Genomic DNA, 8,227 nt, shown 5'->3' with positions numbered 1-8,227 from the left:
TCCATAGGGGAAATCCCGGTCTCCGTGACTCCTCATCGCTCACTAAACACTGTCCGAGGCGTAATATCGGAAAATGATTTTCTTCACATAACTGAAAAAGAAATGCTCGAAGGGCTCATCGACCAAGACGTCATAGATGTCCACCGAATCAAAATCCGGAAGGACAACAAGGAAATAGACACAAAACACATGATCCTGACGTTCAACACCAGCACCCTGCCCGACACAATCGACGTGGGATATTTGAAAATCAATGTACGACCATACATACCAAACCCTCGCAGGTGTTTCAACTGCCAAAGGTTCGGCCACGGCTCACAGAGCTGCCGCGGTCGTAAAACTTGCGCAAAATGTGCCTCTAACGATCACCAGTCTGATGTATGTGACGCAGCCCTGTGCTGTGCAAGCTGTGAAGGAGAACATGCTGCATACTCCAGGGCGTGTCCGTCCTGGAAGAAAGAAAAAGAAATTATCACCATAAAGACCAAAGAAAACATTTCTTTTAAAGAAGCGAGAAGGCGTTTTGCGCTTACAAACACATTCTCCTTCACAGCAAAACAAAACTCCGCTGATGTGGTGCGCAGGGGCGTAGCACCGCACAGCACTCCGGCACCTGCCAAGGCCGCTCCCACCGAGCCTATGGCAGGGCCATCCACGCCCCAGGCAGGGTCAGCGAAAGCTGCCCTGTCACTGCCAAAGCAGGGACCGCCGGTCCATGGGTCGGCATCCCGCAGGACCTCCCCCCGTCGGGAGAGGCCTGAAACTAACACAACCGCGGCTGCGCGGTCCTCCAGCACCTCTGTTGAGGTGATGGATACAACACCCACTCCGCCTCCATTACAGCGGCGGAACAGCTCTGTTGAGCGAAAAAAAGACAGGCCCCTCATAACGGGCCCACCACATAAGTAAATCTCCTTTCATTTTCTTTTAAAAACACAAGCATGGCTTTTTTAATTCAATGGAATTGCAGAGGACTTATGCGGAATTATAGTGACATAACACATATTTTAGGGTCAATGTTACCCATAGTTTTATGTCTTCAGGAGACCAATCTTGGTCCACAACATGTGCATATCCTGAAACATTATCAAACTTTTAGACGCGATCGCGAGCAGGCAAATCGACTCTCAGGAGGCGTCGCAATTGTCGTCCAAAGCGGCGTCCCTGCTCGAGAAATAAAGCTCAATACAAAACTAGAGGCGGTTGCAGTCAGCATCGTCAGCTATAAAACACTAACAATCTGTTCTGTATACATTCCTCCACATTTTACATTAACAGTCCATGATCTAGAAGAATTGATAGATGAACTTCCAGAGCCATATCTGGTAGTTGGAGATTTTAACGCTCACTCCCCTTTTTGGGGAAGCGAGCGCTGCGACTCTAGGGGGCAAACAATCGAAGATTTTATCCTCTCAAATAACATCTGTCTTTTAAATACAGGAAAAGCAACTTATTGTTGCCCAAGCTCGGCAAAAATGAGCTTTCTTGATTTAGCTTTCGCATCACCATCGCTTTTTACCGATTTTAAATGGGATGTTTTAAATGACCCTCTGGGAAGTGATCACCTTCCTATTATCATCAGCCTCTCATCGTCTACTGCAGTCATCCCCACAAGACCACGGCGCTGGAAACTTCACCTCGCCGACTGGTCACTTTTTACAGAAAGTGCCACTCTAGATAAAGAATTTTCTGAAGACCTCAGCATAGATGAAATTAATGACAGGTTTACTACATGCATAATATCTGCTGCAACACTCGCTATACCACAAACAACAGGACTCGTACAGAAGAAACACAAAGTATGGTGGACACAAGAATGTACATTTGCAAAAAAACAGCAAAATAAAGCATGGGGCACCCTGCGTCGGTACCCCACTGCAGAGAACTTACTCACTTTTAAGAGGGCCAAGGCGAGAGCGCGGTACGTGCGCAGGAATGCTGAGAAAACCTCCTGGCAGAAATATGTGTCCTCTATAAATAGTTCAATACCATCAAAGAAAATGTGGGACAAAGTCCGTAAATTCACTGGTGACCGTACTTCCTTCACACTTCCACTTTTGACAACACCCGGTACACAAACATTGTTGGAAGAACAGGCCAATTTATTGGGCGAGCACTTTGCTGAAGTCTCAAGGTCATCCCACTACACAAACACATTCCAGAAACACAAAGCTATAGCTGAAAAACAAAAAATTCCATTCGGAACAGGCATGCAGGAAGACTACAACCAGCCCATTACGCTCCAGGAATTAAATAGTGTATTATCTTCCGGTAAAAAGACAGCACCAGGCCCAGACAATGTGCATTACAATATGCTTGCCCATCTCTCTGATACAGCCGTACAGGCACTGTTAAAATTCTTCAATAAAATATGGATGACTGGCAGAATACCTGAGGAGTGGAAGAAAGCAGTAATAGTACCTTTTCTGAAACCCGGAAAATCACCAACAAGTCCTGACAATTACAGACCAATAGCCCTCACCAGCTGCATTGCTAAATCTTTTGAAAGTGTAATAAATATTAGACTCACCTTTGTACTCGAATCTCGGCAACTATTAGATGTACATCAATGTGGATTCAGAAAAGCATGCTCAACCACCGATCACCTTGTCTGCCTAGAGAACACCATACGGGAGGCGTTCATCCACAAGCAGCAGTGTATCGGGGTCTTCTTCGACATGGAGAAGGCATACGATACCACGTGGAAGTTCGGCATCCTCCGCGACCTAGCAGAGCTAGTTATCCGAGGCAGGATGCTGAACTGCTTGAACGACTTCCTGGCTAACCGCACATTTAGGGTCCGCCTAGGAACAACTCTCTCCATGACTTTCACCCAAGAGAATGGCGTACCCCAAGGTTGCATTCTAAGCACGACACTCTTCGTAGTAAAAATGAATTCGTTAGCCAAAGTAATACCCAAGTCCATAATGTATTCGGTTTATGTAGATGACCTACAGATAGCATGCACTTCCTCCAGCATATCGTCCTGCGAGCGACAAATACAAATCACACTAAATAAACTAGCTGCTTGGGCAGAGATAAATGGGTTCAAGTTCTCTCCTCAAAAAACAGTAGCTGTTCTGTTCTCATTGCGACGAGGCCAACAATTCAATCCCAACCTATACTTGAATCAAGCCACACTACCAATTAAACCAGAACATAAATTTTTAGGACTCACTTTTGACAAGAAACTCACATTTCTACCACACATTAACAACCTTAAAAAGAAAGCATCCCAAGCCCACAATGTATTAAAGGTGCTCTCGCGAAAACGGTTGGGGTCCGATAGAACATGCCTATTACACATCTATCGCTCTCTGGTACGCTCCAAGCTGGACTATGGGTGCATAGTATACGGTTCAGCAAGAGCATCCTACTTGAAAAGACTGGACCCTGTTCATAATCTTGGTCTGCGACTATCAACTGGAGCATATAGAACATCCCCGGTAAACAGTCTTTACATTGAAGCTAATGAGCCTGCACTAGAGGATAGAAGAGTCACACTGACATGCACATACGTCCTAAAAACCCGTACTCTTCCTAAACATCTCTGCCATCCCATTGTTACCAAGTGCCCATCCAAAAGATTATTTAACAATAAACCACAATCCATCCAGCCACTAATAATGCGCTTTGAAGATAAATGTGATGAGTTAGGAGTACTGGATGCCCTGCCGAATATCGCACAAAAATATGAAAATTTACCACCATGGTACAGCCTGCCTTCAGTGTGCGACTTCACACTGACACACTTACATAAAAAGGAAATGCCACATCAGCTCATACTACAAGAATTCATTGAACTGCAAGAAAAATATGACACCTTCACTGAATTTTACACTGATGGGTCAAAAACAGAAAGTCATGTTGGAAGTGCAGTAATTCAAGGAAAAAATGAAAAAATGATACGACTGCCACAGTATGCATCGGTTTTTACTGCCGAGAGTTATGCAGTCCTTGTAGCCGTAGACCAAATTGTAAAAGAAAACATTAAAAATAGCGTCATTTACACCGATTCACTGAGTATGCTCAAAGCGCTGCACTGTAGAAACGCTGCTGAACCCATTATAGGAAACATCATACATAACATAATTAAAATAAAAAACAAAAACATAACATTATATTCTGCTGGGTGCCCAGCCATGTTGGAATTGTCGGTAATGAGAGAGCAGATGCATGCGCAGCACAAGCTCGAATTGATCAAATAAAACAAGATAACATACCACACAGGGATTTTTTGAAATTAGTGCACAGTAAACTCAGAATTAAGTGGCAGGCTGCATGGGAAGAACAGGCAAACAACAAACTGCATTCTATAAAACCCGTTTTAGGAGAATGGAAATCATGTAGACATCAAGAACGTTTCACTGAAGTTATTTTATGTCGGCTACGCATTGGGCACACACCTTACACACAACTTCTTACTGACAAAACAAGAAAAACCTCTCTGCGAAATGTGCGGCGAAGTACTCACTGTAAACCACATTTTAATTTCATGTACAAAACTGGAACAACTGAGAAAAAAATATTTTACAACACTCTACAATGAATACATCCCATTGCACCCCAAGTTGCTTTTAGGTGATCAAGCACTGGTTGATCTTTCAAGTATTTTTAAGTTTCTTAATGAAGCCAATGTTTTAAACAAACTCTAGGTATAAAAAGTGTAACGTTTAACAAGAACCTAACCTTGTGTTTGGCGCATCATAGCCATAGTTGCTTTTGCGCCATTAAAATCAATATAACTAACAATACAACTAACTCACCAGCCGCGGCTACCGGGACGTCCAATAAATGTGGTTCGTCCACCACAAGCTGTCTTCCTGTGTGCGGTCATCTTTTTATGCCTCAACATGGCTGCACATGGAATGTCGAAGTTGAACATTCTACTCTGCTGAAGGGGCATTCCATTGTGCCACACATCACCAAGACTACTGGTGCAACATTGAACTGCATGATGTCAGTGTTTAATAGTAGCAGAATTAAGATGGCACCCGAAGTAGGGGCTGTTTGCCATTGTTGAAATATACCGATATGAGCCTTCAGCTTCGCTTATTAATAAAGCACTCGTACTCATGTGCAAGACTTGCACTCCAAATGCGAACACTGCATGATGCAGGTTTTACTTCAAAACAAATTTTGGCACTTTTATAAGTTCGACAAGGTAAGTTGTTGGGCGAGGTGGTTTCGATATTCCGTGACTACAGTGCAACGAACGGGACGTAGAAGAAGGACACAGGCAAGGACACAATACAGCACTAACTCACAACTGATATCTTTATTAACTGCCAGTCGGAATAAGTACCCGACTGGCGTCCAGAAATGGAAAGCAATGGATACAAGTCACAAATAAAAAAAAACTATATATTAAGCACATGCGTGTCAGCATTCGCAGTCGAGGTATCGTTTTTTCTTTTTCTGACAGCAATACGGAGGGTGCGCGTATACATTCTTCCGGGAGCCTTGCTATGGTGTGCTCCTATAATTTCTCTTGTCAGTGAGTTGCGGTTCCTACCTATCTCAACACACTCGTTGTACAATGGCTTGCAGGCATTGATGCCATCTTCGTCATCATCATCATCACTTTTGCAGTCTCTACAGTGTATGGCTACATGGCCTACTATGGGGCCACGTGAGAGATTATAATCATGCTCCTTTATTCTTTCGTTGATACATCGGCCGTATTGCTTCCCACAAGATAGCGGCAAAGAGTAGATGACTCCCTCCGGGCAGGGGACAAATTGTTTTGCATGCCTTTTCATGCAGCCGCGTGGTTCACTGTTGGCCGAATTAACTTAACCAGACTGGACAATCGAATAGGTGCCGAAAACACAACATAAACCCCCCCCATGCTTTCTAATTCTCTCCAGGGTGTGCGAGACCTGATGTAGATATGGCACAATGGCAACTTTTTTTCCTTTTATCCTTTTTAATTTTACTACTGACATCAGACCTCAACTTTTTCTGCAGTTTTTCTGCAACTGAAACCAAAACTTCTGAAGGGTAACCGGCCTGTGTCAAGCGATCTACTTGGTTGTGGAAACTTTGCTCCAGCCTGTGCTGACATGATTTCTTTAGAACATTTCAAAAACTGAATGCACAATTTCTCTTTTCACGAGTTTCGAATGGGCTGATCAATATGGCAGGATGGGTTTTTGACCACGGGGCTCAAAAGCCCAACATACATGGGATGAAGTGAATTGAAGTGAGAGATCTCCTGATAAAATCATTAAGTGGTACTTCATGTGTTAAAATCATATATATGTGCATTTCTTCCAGCATCAAATATTAGTTACTAGTCAGAGTTGTGCACTTTCTGTCTTGTACATATCCTTTTGTTCCACTGACATCTTCAAGAAATGTCCACCTTCTAGCTCAGATTAAAGCATTTCAACATTATCATTACTTTTATTGTTCGATGTTTTCTTTTGCTTAGAAGTGTGCCATCGAGAGTGGGTGTGTGTGGCTGTGGCTACCGTCCTAAATCGGAATGCGAGAAAGTACTTTCTGCTGCTTGATATGCAGCTGTATTCTCAGCTGGTACCAATACATCTTCATTTCACAAGTAGTATTTGTGCACATTCTTTGCACCAACAACCTTACAGGCTCTTTTGCAAGTACCACTAGTTTCTTTGCATGCAAATCACAACACAGAAATTGTGTGTTGCGGTTTGTTTTGTTAAATTACTGAGGCTTCAAAACTTGTCAGATTTGGCTAAGCCCAATAGAAAAACTGCTACTGCATATTGAACTCTGGAAACTGGGCTAAGCCATGCTTGGAAAAGTGAGCCCAGCTACTGTTTGATGACTTGAGTTGACATTTACTGAAAAAGTTGCAATGGTCAGTTCTGCGACTGCTGTGCAGTGTACTAGTACTTCCGTCATTTCCGACTGGCAGATGTCAACACCACTTCAGTCACATAGTCCGAGGTTATGCTCATCTTGTCAGCTGACCGGACTTCATTTTTCAGAGCCTAGTTTGTATGGGTGTAAAGCTTCTGGTTGATATCCAACTAGTCAAGTTTTAATGCTGAATGACTAATGCAATGAAATATACTGCAAAACACGATGTTTGTGCTAAACTTCAGTTCTTGCAAACCATGGTTATACGTGGTTTTGGACAAGTTAGTATCTTAACAAAAAATACATTAATGAGATTAATTCAGAATTATATTGTTGCTGGTTTATATTCAACTTTCACAAAAAATTGCAGTATCTCTACCAGCCATATATTTGTTTTCGTAAAGTTGGCCTGATTGTAAGCAGTGCACACTGAGCATTGCCCTGCGAAATTTTGAGTGCTTTGAACCAGAGCTTTGTAGTTTCAGCTCCAGGGTTGTTGAAATGTATTGCATCATCCTGTGCAGAAAGCACATTCTTATGTGCAGTCTCTGGCACACTTGCTGCAGTGAATGGACAGCAATCAACACACTTAAGGTGGCAGTTCCACTGCCGCCATCTTCTGAGTAGTTCAGATTCTGCTACCAGGCTACCAGAAAGTGTCTTCCCGTCTTGCCCCCTGGTTTTGGTGGAGATGTTGAGATATGTGTCAGGTCCTTTCTTGACCCGTGCTGCATGAAGCCTGCTTTGTCGTCATGCCTACCTTCAAAGGGTTATAAACGAACCATGGCAAACCCGGCTGCTTGTCCCCGTCGTGCGTGGGGGGAGATGTTGGCTGGGGTAGTTCGGCATGCTTCCTTCTCTGCCTGCCCCTTGCTCGGTTTTCCACAACCACAGGAAGTTGAACTTCGGCTCGCTAGCTTGCCTAATGCGTGTGACACAAATAAAGGACGTGGATCACCAACTATAGTCGGGTACAACTCAAAAACGAAGCAGTATATTCCCCTCAAAAGCAGCCCTCCAGCCAAGCGCGTCGACCGAACAGCTTTCTGCGGCTATGGAGCCAAGGATAAGCTATAAAGGGAAGAAAGCCTTTTTGTACTTGTCGTTGCGAGTGGGGTTTCCTTTATTTGAGCTATGGTTGTGGAAGGGTGAAGGAAAAAAGAGCCGGGACAAAGAGGGTACGGTCTTGGTCAAATGGCATCAGAGGTCGGGTATCTTTGTTCGGGATAAGGATGCGCGGCACGGGAACAAAGGACCGTTTCCCTCCCTCTCTTGTTTAGCCTTGGCTGCACAGCCACACAAAGTTGTACGGTCGACGTTACTGTCTGGAGGGCCTCCTTTGAAAATATGTGCCCCTTTGTTCTTGAGTTGTACATATAATAGT

The sequence above is a fragment of the Amblyomma americanum genome, chromosome 1 (genome assembly GCF_052857255.1).
Source record: "Amblyomma americanum isolate KBUSLIRL-KWMA chromosome 1, ASM5285725v1, whole genome shotgun sequence".
Taxonomy (NCBI): domain Eukaryota; kingdom Metazoa; phylum Arthropoda; class Arachnida; order Ixodida; family Ixodidae; genus Amblyomma; species Amblyomma americanum.
This window is presented reverse-complemented; position numbering follows the sequence as displayed.